The sequence below is a fragment of the Nannospalax galili genome, unplaced genomic scaffold (assembly GCF_000622305.1).
Source record: "Nannospalax galili isolate Female #2095 unplaced genomic scaffold, S.galili_v1.0 scaffold664, whole genome shotgun sequence".
Classification (NCBI taxonomy): domain Eukaryota; kingdom Metazoa; phylum Chordata; class Mammalia; order Rodentia; family Spalacidae; genus Nannospalax; species Nannospalax galili.
The window spans coordinates 4486011-4500367 of NW_008354274.1; positions in this window are offsets into that span (position 1 = coordinate 4486011).

The following is a 14357-nucleotide window of genomic DNA, read 5'->3' on the forward strand; positions in this document are numbered from 1 at the left end:
TTTACATGGGTGCCGGGGATCAAACTCACATCTTCACACTTACAGAGCGAGCCCTTTACCCACTGAGCTGTCTCCTGGGCCTCCTACAGGATTTTCATTGGGTGGTTTCACTTCTGGGAAGCCATTCCTTTGCTACTTCAGTTGCACTTTGAAGAACTGACCAAGGCTAGCCCAGGCATCTGCAGTTCAGGCAGTTTAGCCAAAATTGAGAAGAGAAAGGCAGCTTTAAGGGTGACCTGCAGGACTCATGGCCTCTTTGAGGTCCCAACAACAGACTGAAGACACAGCGGATACTGGAATCAAACCAGCAATGAGGGACAACAGACCAGGTTAACTGTCTAAATCCTGGTGTTATTGAGATGTGGTCAGTGCTGTCAGATTTTCTCTTTTGACGAATACCATTTGTCCCCAGAGTGATGTGTTGTTACCACCATCCACTTCTGAAACATTTTCTTCATCCCAAAAAGAACCCCAGCACCCATTAGCAGTCACTGCCCACTCCCAACCCTCCCCTAGCCCTTGGCAACCGCTAATCCACTCCTCGTCTCCATGGATTAAGCAAAGATAATTTTGCAAAAAAAGAGATTCTACCAGTCTGGGAGAGAATGTATAAATGAGGAAGGGGGGTGAGGGAGAAACTCTCTCTCCCCCTGTGGATCAACACAGTGAGAAGATGGCACACCGGAGCCGGGCCAAAAGGGAGGACAGGAAGAAACACAATAGCATCACATGGCATCACATCCATCTGTCCTCACCCTAAGACATGCTCTCACCCCCTGGCTCTCCTTCCAGCCCCCCAGGTTCGTGAATAGGCTCTTTAAAATATTTTGTGTTTGGGACTGGAGAGATGACTCATTGATTAAGAGCACTGGTTGCTCTTGCAGAGGACCTGGGTTCAATTCCCAGCACCACATGGTGGTTGCAACCATCTGTAATTACAGTTCCAGGGATCTGACACCCTCTTCTGATCTCCAAGGGCATTACACAACATGGGTGCACTTATACACATGCAGGCAATATATTCATACACATAAAACAAAAATTTGAAAATGTATGCCTGCATGAGTGTGTATGGAGTACAGAGGACAACCCAGGTGTCACTCGTTAGGCATCGTTCACCTTCTATGTTTAAAACATTTATATTACATTTATTTGTTTGTTTGTTTGTATATGTACAAATACATGCCACAGTGCACATGTGAACATCAGAGGACAATTTTCAGGAGTCTACTCTCTCCTTCTACCATGTGGGTCCTGGAGATTGAACTCAGTTTGTCAGGCTTGGTGGTCAGTATCTTTACCCGATGAGCTATCTCACTGGCTCCCACCTTTTTGTTATTATTGCCATTTGCTTATTTTTTATTTTATTTTATTTTTTTGTCTTTTTTGAGACAGGGTCTCCCCGTAGTCCCAGCTAGCCTGGAACTCGCTATGTAGTCCAGGCTGGCCTCGAACTCAGAGATCTGCCTGCCTTTGCCTCCCAAGTGCTAGGATTAAAGGCATGCACCACCACGCCTAGCTTAAATTTTTTTATTATTTTTATTTTATGTATATGAATATATTACCTGTATATAGGTGGGTGCATCCGTGTCATGCAATGCTTGAGGAGGTCAGGGAGGGCATTGGATCCCCTGGAACTGGAGTTACAGGTGGTTGTTAGCCACCGTGTGGGTACTGGGATTTGAGCCCAGGTCCTCTGCAAGAGCAGTCAGTGTTCTTAACCACTGAACCATCTCTTCAGACCCTGTTTGCTTGTTTTGAGACATCGTCTCTCCCTGGCCTGGAGCTCACCTCTTAGGCTAGGCTGGCTGGGCAGTGAACCCTAGGATCCTCCTGTCTCCACCTCCCCAGCACTGAGATTACAAACCCAACTGTAGCAATTCACCACCATGCCTGAGTGTTTTTGTTTTTGTTTTTTTTTTCTTTACCTAGATCTAGGGATCTAACTTGGCCTACAAACTTTCGTGCTAAACACTTTACCAATTGAGCCATATCCCCAGCTCCAGATATACCCTTAAAATCACCTGAGGCCCTTCTGCTGCCAATAGGGAAGACATAGGGTGGGCCCCCAGGACAGAAAAGGCCACACTGTCTTTTCAACTTAGTCCCACGGGTTAGATGCTAATATCTGGGCAGACCCAGGGTGGTCACAGGGAGGGACCTTCATCCTTACACCCCTTCTCCCTAATCTTAAGGACATTAATTTGGTGCACTCATTTGGACCTGACGCCAAGTATGTTTTAGATGTTAATGTATTTGAGATGTTGCTCCACTCGGATAGTGCTATTTTGTTGGCCCTGAACAAAAACCATTTATTTATGAATTTATTTTTATTTTTCTTCCTTTTTTACAAAATTAATACATTTTGTTCTTTAACAATTTCATACACATATGCAATGCACCCCTCTTATTCTTCCCACCCCCTCTTCTCACAAATGAGCCCACCAGCTCTAATGGTTAGTTCCAAAGTCATGGTCATACAGACAGCCTTAAACTCTGTGGTACATAAAACAAAACAAAAAGTCATGAATGTGGGAAAGCCATTCTGTTTTATTTTAATTTTCTGTTGTCTATTTATTAGTGTGTGATTATGGGAGGGTGAATGCACCACAGTGCACGCATGACAGTCAGAGGCCAACTTTGTGGAGTCAGTTTGCTCTATCCACCTATACATGAGTTCCAGGGATTGAACTCGGGTCACCAGGCTTGCACAGCAAGTGTTTTTGCCTTCTGAGCCATCTTGTCTGCCCTTATTTTAGTTTTTCAGACAGGTTTTCATGTATCCCAGGGTGGCTTCAAACTTGCTATATAGACAAGGATGGCTCTGTACAGGATCCTGATCCTCTGCCTCTACCTGTCCAGGACTGGGATTACTGGCGTGCATCCTTGGGTTCAATATATGCAGTGCTGGGGATGGAACACAGAGACTCATGTGTGCCAGTCAGGCACTCTAGTAACCGAGCCATGTCCCTAGTCCCAAAAGCCATTTCTGAAGTTAGCCTGCTTCCACACCAGATTCGGTCATCCTCCCATCCTTCACAAGTCCAAACTGAGCAGCCACAGCATCAGGACTTTCTAATGAGTCTTCTCTTGATTTATGGCAGAAATGAGCAGTTATCTGCTAATAACCTGAATCTGAAATTAGCAGGGCTAGAGAAAATAAGCCAAATTGCACAGATCAGCTCAGTTAAATAACATCGTTGTGCAAAGACACATCACGGCGCTTCCATGCCTCGGATCAGCGACACAACGCGCTCCTCATTGGAGGTTGTAATTATTTAATACTACATAGCAGGAGCCAAGCACTTACCCCAGGAACATTTAGTGGACATTTTAAAATAAATTCTCAGCAGAGCTCTTCAACTTCAGACATGCAGAGAAACCGAGGCAAGAGAGAGGAAGCAGAAGAGTCTTGCGGGTGAGCGTGCCTTTCCTCCCTCCTCCCTCTGCCTTTATGACCTAGGCCCATGGTCTCCCCCAAGTCCCTCCTGCCTAGGGACTTCTGGGTGTGAGGGATAGCTCGGCTGCTTAGAAGCAATCCCTAAACAAAGGCATTGTTTAAAGAATATGCTCATGGCTGGGAATGTTGCTCAGCTGATGAAAGCCCTGAGTTTCATCCCCAGCACTGCATAATCTGGATCTTGTGGTCCACATCTTTAGTCCCAACACTAAGAAGATAACAGCAGGGGGATCGGGAGCTTAAGGTCATCCTTGGCTACATATAGAATCTGAGGTCAGCCTGAGCTATATGAGAGCCTGCCAACAGACAGACAGGCAGACAGGAGAGAGAGAGAGAGAGAGAGAGAGAGAGAGAGAGAGAAGAGAGAACGCAAAGAAGAGAGAAAGAGAGAGAGAGAGAGAGAGAGAGAGAGAGAGAGAGAGAGAGATCCCTTAGCCTTGACGTTGCACAGGGGCAGGGATCCATTTCTTTCTACTTACCAGAAGTACAAGAAACTTTGAACCATTCAAATTAACTTTAAGTTAAAGAATGTAGCTATCAGGGACTGGAGAGATGGATCAGTAACTAAGAGTACAGACTGCTATTGCAGAGGACTAGAGTTCAGTGTCCAGCATCCACATCCGGCAGCTCACAATGACTGTAACCCCAGTTCCAGGAGATTTGATGCCCTCTTCTGGCCTCTGCAAGCAACTGTACTCATGCATATATATATACACACATAATTTAAAATGAAAATAAATATTTAAATTTTTTATTTTATATGTGAATGTTTTGTCTGCATTTATGTAAGTGCACCACATGGATGCAATGTTCATGGAGGCCAGAAGAGGGCATTGGATCCTCGGGAACTGGAGTTAAGGATGGTTGTTAGCCTCTGTGTGAGTGCTGGGAACCCAACTCAGGTCCTCTGCAAGAAGAGCCAGTGCACTGAACCACTGAGCCATCTCTCCAGCCCCTGAAAATAAATCTTTAAAAAAAAATGCAGGACTGGTGAAATGACTCAGGAGGTAAAGGCACTTTTCACCAAGCCTGACAACCTGAGATCCATCCCCAGCACCCACAAGGTGGAAGGAGAGAACCAACTCCAGCAAATGGTTTTCTGACATCCACGTGAACATTGTGGCATATGTGTGCTCACACATACATCACACATATAATAATAATAATAATATAAAAAATAAAACAAGAATGCAGGGGTTAGAGAGATAGTTCAATGGTTAAGAGCACTGGTTGCTCTTGCAGAAGACCTGGGTTCGATTCCCAGCACTCACATGGAAGTATGCAACCATCTGTAGCTCCAGTTCCAAGGGGTTCAATGCCCTCTTCACCTCCGTGGGCATTGTACGACAAGGATGCACTTACACAGATGCAGACAATACATTCATACACATAAAATAAAAATCACACACATATATATATAGAGAGAGATTTTTTTTTGACAGGGTCTCCCGGGAATCTCAGCTGGCCTAGAGCTCACTGTGTAGACCAGGTTTGTCTTGAACTCAGAGATCCACCTCCCTCTGCTTCCTGCCTCCTGAATACTGGGACTAAAGACATGAGCCACCATGCCCAACAAATAAAAAAAGAAAAAAGAAAAAAAGAATGCAGTTCTCAGGGCCAGAGAGATGGCCCAGAGGGTAAAGTGCTTGCCACATAAGTATGAGGACCTGAACCCAGGGAAATAAAAAGTGGATGAGGAAACACCTGTCTGTAATCCCCGCACTCCTCCAGTGAGATGAGGGATAAAGACAGGTAAGTCTCCCAGAGACTTCTGGGCTGGCTAGCCTCGCAGCTAACAGGATGAGACCCTGTCTAAAACCAGGTGGAAGGTGAGGACCAGCACCTGAGGAGACCTCCACATGTCTGCCGTAGCATGCATGTAACATCGTGCGCGAGCACACACACACACCAAGGTTTTTTTTAAAAAATCCACCATAGTGGTCAGCTAGGTCAATCTCAGCACTTGGCATGGTGAGGCAGGAGGATTGTTATAAGTTCAAGTCCAGTTTGGGTTACAGAGCAAGACCCTGTTTCAATAAATGGGGGAGAAGGGAATGAAAAAAAAATCACACAGTGGCTGTGAGTTCAGGAGCAGCAGTAGTATCTGTGGAGGGAAGCATGGGCTTCTAGAAGAATCTACACCATTGATAGTAGGCTAGAGATGGAAGAAGTAGGGCTTTCTCCCCCTACCCCAGATGTCTCATATAGTCTGTGGTGGCTTCACACTCCATAAGTAGTCGAGGATGACCTTGAACTCCTGATCCTCCAGCCCTCACTTTCCCACGCTGGGAATACAGACAATGCACTACCACCCTGAGTTTATGTAGTGCTGGGGATGGAACCCAGGGTTCTGTGTATGCGAGACCAGCACTTAAACTGAGCTACCCTCTCTTCCAACACCTCTAGCCCTACGTCTCACCTTAGACAGGATCACAATCTATACCCCAAACTGGCCATGAACATGAGGTTCTCCTCCCTCAGCCTGATGAGTGCTGAAATTCCAGGTTGTACTGCCATCTGGGTCTTCCTTAGGCCCAGTCTGGGAGCAGGGGTGCCCAGCTTTTCTGGCACAGCAGAGCTGGAAGTGACCCCTCTTGGTTCTTCTCTGTAGCCCCAAATTCCCCTCTGCCTGATGGTGTGGCTGCCTGAGGCTCCAACACGTCAAAGCACCCTAAGCTCCATGCAGGCGGAGGGCCGTTCCTCCTCTCATCAGAGCAACTCACTTGGTTCTTGGGTCCGAAAGGAAGTAGGAAGGGTCCTTTACACAGTCCCATGAGGTTAGGGCTGCCACAGCTTGTTTCTTGTTTTTGGCCTTTTTTGAACCCGGGTCCTCACAAATGCCAGCCAGCCAAACACTCTACTATGGGCCACACCCCCAACCCCTCACTGGGGGATTCTAGGCAGGTGCTCTCCTACTAATCTACACCTATGTCCCTCTTTTTATTTTCATTTTGAGTCAAGGTCTTAAAATTGTCCATGCTGACTAAACCTGCTCTGTAACCCAGGCTGACCCAGAACTTGAAGTATTCTGGCTTCAGCCTCCACAGTAGCCTTCACCACCACGCCCAGCTTTCTCTGACCAGTTAACCAACCTGCACATGGAAGAAAAAGGAGGGTGTGAGCATGTGCACTGCGCTCCACCCTGGCATGTGCACCATGCCCCGCCCCCGGCACATGTGCACATAAACACACACACTGGACTCACACAATCTCAGCCACTCAGAAATTCACACTCCATATTCACTTAAACATCCTCAGTCACACAGACACATATGCATGCCATACACATTTGTACACAGTCACACACACACACACACGCTCCATATGCGTTTGTACACAGTTACACACATATTCCATACACACTTGTACAGTCACACAGACATATGCACTCTACACACACTTGTACATGCTCAGTCACTTACACATACACACTGTACATACTCAGTCACTCACGCACACTCCATACATACTTGTATATGTTCAGTCTCTTACACACATGTGCCTTGTTCTCCCCCCACATGTGTTCCCCTTCCCCTCACATACACTATTCCTTTGGGCATGTGCACCATACTCTCCTCATGTGCACTGTGCCTCCTTGACATGTACATCATCCCCCCATATGTGCACCATGCTCTCCCACATGTGTTTTTCCTCCCTGCATGTGCACTGTAACCCTGACATGTGCACTGTGCTCCCCCTCACCTCATCATGCTCTCTAGGATATGTGCACCATGACCCCCACATGTGTACCAGGCTCCCCAACATGTACATCCCCCCAGGCATGTGCACGGTACTCCCTTACAAGTGCTCCCCCTTCCCGCATGTACACTGTGCTCCCCCCTCATCCCAACATGTGCACTGTGACCCCCCCATATGTACACCATGCTCCCTCCTAGCACAAGTACCATGCCTCCCCCAACATATGCTCCCTCTCCCCACATGTGCACCATGGTTCCTCCACATGTGGTCCTCCTCCCCTCATGTGCACCATATCCTCCCCTGACATGTGCACAGTGCTCCCTCCTGGGCATGTGCACCATGCCCTCCCTCCATGTGCTCTCCCTCCACATGTGCTCCGTGCTCCCCTTTCCACACATGTGCATTGCACCCCAAGCCACATCCTTACCCAGTAGCCCTGTTGGCTTTCAGCACTGTGCTGAACACGCTTCTAAAGAAGCAGACACCTGCTTGCTTCCATGTGATGTCCACTCAGGACTGCAGCCCTGCCTTGCATTGCTCCAGGAGTTTACCCACTGTTTATTCATGACTTGGTTCCCACCTCCAAAAGATACCCTTGATGCCAGGTGAGTTGAGGCTTGCCTGTGACCTCAGAACCCAGGAGGCAGAGACAGGAAGATCACCATTACTCCAAAGCCATCCTGGGCTACAGAATGAGTCCTGCCTCAAAAGCAAGCAAACAAACATAAAAATCAGACTGGAGTCTGATGGTGTTCACCTGTCTGCTGCATTCCGAGTTACATGAGAGGCTGAGGCAGAAGGATTGTCAAAAGTTTGAGGTCACCCTGAAGTACATCATTGTTCCCTGTCTCATAGGGAGTATTGGGGCTGTGGCATACCTCAGTTGGTAGAGAGCTCGTCTAGCATGCACAAAGCTGTGGGTTTGATCCCTGCACTGCGCGAACTGGGCATGGTGGTGAACGCTGGAATCCCAGAACTTGGGAAGTACAGGCAGGAGGATCAGAAGTTCAAGGCCATCCTTGGCTAAATAGTGAGTTCAAGGTCAGCCTGAGCTACATGAGACTCTAGCTGAAAAAAAATTTTTTCTTTTTTAAAACAGAGTATTAATTGAAGGTTCGGTACAACTTGGGATGCCAGAGGGAGTGGGGAATAGCCGAGGTCACCTCTTTCTCGCTAGCAGCAGAGGCTGAGCCCAGACCGCGCCCTTTGTTTGAGCTCTGCCCTCCAGCGGTTTATTAATTTTTTTATCTACCATCCTAAACTTCTATTGCATTTATTAGAACAATAGGGAAGCTTATTGAGGTTGTATTTTTATTAAAATTTCTATTAACTTTTGCTATCAGGGCAGCTGTAGATTAATTAATTCTTGCTACTTTTCTAAGGCAAAAAAAAATTTTTTTTTAGAGCAGATCCCAAATTACTTCAAATCTGAAAGAAGACTAGTCAGAAAAGAGAAGTTGGGCCAAAGTGATTCAGGTGAGGGAGATATTTTGCACAGAGGGAGGAGGCTGAGGGGATCAGAGCTTGGGGGACAGAAACTTCCATTTGTCTAAGATGGGTGGTGTCACACACCTGAAATCTCAGCCTTGGGGAGGTTGAGGCCAGAGGATCTCAAGTTCAAGGCCAGCTCAGTTACACAGTGAGACTCTTGTCTCAAGAAATAAAAACTGTGCTGGGCCTGGTGGCAGATGACTTTAATCCCAGCACTCAGGAGGCAGAGGCAGGTGGATCTCTGCGAGTTCGAGGCCAGCCTGGTCTCCATAGCGAATCCAGGCCAGCTGTGGCTACAGGGAGACCCTGTCTCAAAAAGGCCAAAATGCAACAACAACAACAAAAAAGAAATAAAAGCTAAGGAAGGGGAAACTGAAGCTGTAAACAATGGTGGCCCGGAGAGGGAGAGGCATTTCCTTCAGTGGTGAAGGCACTGGTAAGCTGCCTGTGCTCCTCTAAATAATTCCTCATACATACTCTTGCAAGCAGCATTAATTAAACTCAGCGAGCCACAAAAAAAGTTAAAAAAAAAAAAGACTTGAAAGAGGAGTTGTTAAAGATGGGAAGGGGATGAGAGAAGGTAAAGGGGTGAAAATGACCAAATGTATTAAATCCATAAATGTTAAAATAAAGGCTTCCATGGGAGAGGTAACTAGTCTCTCCTGTTCTTGTTTTGTTTTTTGTTTTGTTGGTTTTTTGAGACATAGTCTCGCTGCAGCCTCAGCTGGCATGGAACTCTCTACATAGACCAGGCTGGCCTTGATCGCACAAAGATCTGCCTGCCTCTGCCTTCCCAGTACTGGGATTAAAGGCGTGCTCTACCACACCAGCTGTACTTTTTATTTATAAGCAAGAACGCAGGGGCTCGGAGAGAGCTGGGATGGGCGCTTAACTTGAGCTTGCCTGCCTTCTCACCTGTATTACTGCTTTCATTGCTGTAATGAAATGCCAGAGACAACAACATAAAGAAAGAAGGATTTATATTAGCTCATGGTCTCCAGAGTTCTTAGCCCATGGTCATGTGGCTCCGCTGCATCTGGGTCTGTGGTGAAGCAGAGCATCATGGCCGGGAGCAGGTGGTGGAGCAGAGCTGCTTACATCAAAGTAGCCAGGAAGCTGAGAGCCTCAGAGGCTTAGCCTGTGTTGCAGGTGTCTTCCCTCTGCTCCTATTCCAGTGGCTCTCAGACTATGAGAAGGTACCAGCCACATTCAGGGCAGATGGTCTGCCTTAGTCCTCTCAATATCCCCATAGACAAACCCACAGTACTCAATCCAATCAAGTTGGCAGAGTTAACTATCTCAAAACCTGAGAGAACCTGAGAGAGACAAGAACTTCCCAAGAGAGAAGGACTCCCCCCACCCCCAGGGAGCTCCCACCCCCTTGCATGCTATCCCCACAGGAGACAGGAGCTCAGGACAGACAGCCTTTCAATTAAGTTATCAGACCAGCAAATCCCACAGTATGCTTGACTTGCCCTGGATATGGCTGTCTGTGCAGGGTAGGCTGAGTACCCACAGCTTCTCCCAGGTACTTTATACCTGGGCCCTCTAATGCTGATACTATGGGTGGACCTGCCCACAGAGGTCCCAAGCTTGCGAGGTCAGCTCAAGCCTGTACCCAGGCCCCTGTGGGTCAGGCACAGAGAGCACATTCCCCTATGGTTTTTAAGTTGTTTTTGTTTGCTTCTTTTGTGATGCTCAGGGTGAACCTAGGACCTCACACATGCTATGCTGGTGCTCTACCGCTTAACCACGCTCCCAGCGCCTCACTGGGGGGATTCTATGCAGGTGCTCTACCACTGACCCCCACCTGCAGTCCCTCACTGGAGGATTCTAGGCAGGCGCTCTGCCACTGAGCTGTTCCTCTGGTCCCTCACTGGGGGATTCTAGGCAGGTACTCTATCACTGGGCTATACCCCCAGCCCCTCGCTGGGGGGATTCTAGGCAGGCGTTCTACTACTGAGTCACGTCCCCAACACCTCACTGGCAGATTATATCCCCAGTCTTCTTTTTACTTCTTATTTTGAGACATTGTCTTACAAAGTTTCCCACGTTGGCTTTAAACTTACTCTGCAGCCCAGGCAGGCCTTGAACTTTAGATCATCCTGCTTCATGCCCCAGCAGCTGGGATAACAAGTCTCTATCACCACCCACTCCTACATCTGTGTTTGAGACATCACTTTCTTTTTTAAAATATTTTATGTGCATAAACATATTGCCTGCATGTATGTAAGTGCACCCATGTCATGCAGTGCCCACAGGGATCAGAAAAGGGTGTCAGATCCCCTGGAACTGGAGTGACAGGTGGTTGTTAGCCACCTTGTGGGTGCTGGGAATCAAACCCAGATCCTCTGAAAAAGCAGCCAGTACTCTAAACTGCTGAGCTATCTCTCCACCCACATCACTTTCTTTTTGACAGGAAAGTTACCCCAAGAGGAACCTGAGCAAAGATAGCCAGGCTTGAACCAGTTGATCAACCTCTGGGTCCAGAGCGATGGGTCCCTCCTGAGCCTGATTGACAGGACCCGGTTCCACATACCTGCAAGATTTGAGAGAGGAAAGAGAGACTGGAAGAGAGAGGAACCAGGCCTTGACCATCCGTGTCCAGCCCAACCTGGGGGGCCTCTTTCTGCTTGGCAGAGCAGCTTCTGTGAGGTGACCACTGGGGAAAGCATGGCCCTCCACACAGGCACATCTGGCACCCAGGTGTGGGCTGCCCCTGGCAGCCAGCCAGTAGGCACAAATCTCTCTCTCTCTCTCTCTCCCTCTCTTCTTCCTCCCCCTCCTCCTCCTTCTCCTCCTCCTCCTCCTCTTCTTCTCCTTCTTCTTCTTCCTTCAATCACTAACCATGGAATAATCTGGAGCCATTGCCTGAATTAAACAACAGTACAGTTACTTCCATCTGAAAAGGCCAGCTCCATGACCCACCCTTCCTTTCTTGGTTGCCTTAGTTGATGTTCATGGCTAGAACATTTCAGACCAGAAGAAAATGGTGGTGGGCTCAGCCATGCAGCTGGATGGATTGGAACGTCTGAATGTGTGATGTTGTGGAGCCCACAGAGACCAGGACCAAAATAAAATTTTATCTGTTCTTATGTGTATGAGTGTTTTGCCTGCATGTATGTATGGGCACCACACGTGCGCAATGCCCACAGAGGCTGGAAGAGGGCGTCGGATCCCTTGTACTGGAGTTATTTATGGGTGGTTGTTAGGTCCATGTGGGTGTTGGGAACTGAACCTGGCTCTCAGCAAGAGCAGTCAGTGCTCTTAGCTGCTGAGCCACCTCTTCAGCTCCCCTTATTCAATTAATTAATTAATTTTTTGAAACAGTATCTCACCATGTAGCCCTGGCTGGCCTGGGATTCACTATGTAGACCAGACTGACCTTGAACTCACAGAGATCCACCTGCCTCTGCCTCCCAGGTCCTGAGATTAAAAACGTGCCACTATGACTGATTATTTTTTTATTTTATTTAAAGCATTTTTATTACATTGATTTATTTGTGGATGTATGCATGCCACAGTATATGTGTGGAGGTCAGAGGACAACTTGCAGGAGTTGGTTTCCTCCTTCCACTTGAGGGTTTCAGGGATCAAACGCAAGTTGTCAGGCTTCACTGACCCACTGAGCCGTCTCCCCAGTTGCCCCTTTTCTTTTTTCTTTCTTTCTTCTTGGCTGGCCTCAATGTAGCTATGCACCTCTGGCCCTCTGATTCCACTTCCAAAGTTCAGGATTACAAACATATGCCAGCACACCCACTTTTATCTTGTGTTGGGGATGGAACCTGGTACACTGTACATGCTAGACAAGCACTCTATCAACTGAGCCACATCCACAGCCCCCGTTGTTTTGAGACAGGATCTTGCTGTGATGTCTGGGATGACTTGGAACTCAAGATTCTCTTGTTCAGCCTCCAGGATGACGTAATGACTGGTGTCTTCCTCCAAACCTACCTTGGAAGTTTCTTAATAATGTTATGACTAGGGGCTGAAGAGATGGCACAGCAATAAGAGCCCATACTGCTCTTTCAGAGGACTAAGAGTTCAGTTCCCAGCACCCACATTGGGTAACTCACAATCACCTGTAACTCCAGTTCCAGGGGATCCAACACCCTCTTGTGGCCCCGAAGGGCATTACACTCACGTGCACATAATATACAGACATATACATACACATAATTAATAATAATAAACAGGGATTAGAGAGATAGTTCACTGGTTAAGAGCACTTTATGCCCTTATAGAGGACCTGGATTTGGTTCCCAACACCCACAAGGCAACCTGCAACTCCAGTTTGAGATCTGACATCCTCTTCTGGCCTCTGCCAGCTTCTGCATGCATGTGGTACATAAAAACTCATGCAGATACACACATACATATACATAAAAATAAATAAATCTTAAAGGACTCATAAAAATAAATTTCTCTTAAAGCCAGGCATGGTGGCACACATCTTTAATCCCAGCACTCAGAAGGCAGAGGCAGAGGCAGAGGCAGGTGGACCTCTGTGAGTTCAAGGCCAGCCTGGTCTAGGGTAGCTGGAGCTAAGACCAAAAAAAAAAGGATGTCATCGGGGCTTGGAGACATGGTTCAGTGGTTAAGAGCACTGGCTGCTCTTGCAGAGGACCCAGTTCCCAGAACTCACATGGCAGCCAGCAACAATCTTTAACTCCAGTTCCAGGGGACCTGACACCTTCTTCAGACCTCCACAAGCATTGCACTGACATACACGCAGGCAATATACTCATACACATAAAATAATAAATAGAATACTTTTTGAAAAGAATGTCATGAACAGAGAGTTTGGGAAAACTCCTGTGCAACCCAACAGAGGAGCTCTCTGTGGAACCTGAGATGCAGCTTGGAGGGGACCTCCTGACTGCAGACCTTGGAGAAGTTTCCACCAAATCCTCACAGACAGCACCTCCTACCATCCACACAGGGCCTTGGAGTTTGGAAAGGGCATTCCAATGGTACATTTGTGAGATTTTCTCGTAGAGAGCTGCCCTGAGAGGCTGCCTAGCCAAAAAACTAATTGGGCAGGACAGACCGCAGCCTGCTGGAGGGTGGTGGCTGCTTCTGGCGCGAGGTAAGCCAATGTTCATGACCACTAGGAAGCCCAGGGCGATGATTTGTCTGTCAGAGCTAGGGAGCATAAACGCAGTTATCAAAATAAGCACTGGCTCATGTGCACAGGACCAAAATAGATTGGGACAGGCCTGAAAGATGCAGGCTGGCTGCCAAGTGCCAGCGTGGGCGGTCCAAGACACTGTGTGGATGGCCCCTCTTGTTTTCATGAGGGTCTTAGGGGGAAAGTTTGGCTGAGTGGAATTCAGGGCATTTGTTTGTGATCTTTCTTTCCTTTTTTTGTTGGGGGAGAAGACAGGGTCTCACTCAGTAATCTAGGCTGATCTCCAGCTCACAGCAATCCTCCTGCCTCAGTCTTCCAAGTGCTAGAATTGCAGGCATGAGCCATCATGTCCAGTTCTCATTCTCTCCTCCTCCTCCTCCTCCTCCTCCTCCTCCTCTTCCTCCTTCTTCTTCTTCTTCTTCTTCTATCTCTCTATCTCCACTGGGGAGAAGATGAGACAGGGAGACAAGGTCTCTCTGTAGCCCCCAGCTGGCCTAGAACTCACTATGCAGTCCAGGCTGGCCCCACTTTCACAGAGATCCACCTGCCTCTGCCTCCCAAGTGCTAGAATCAAAG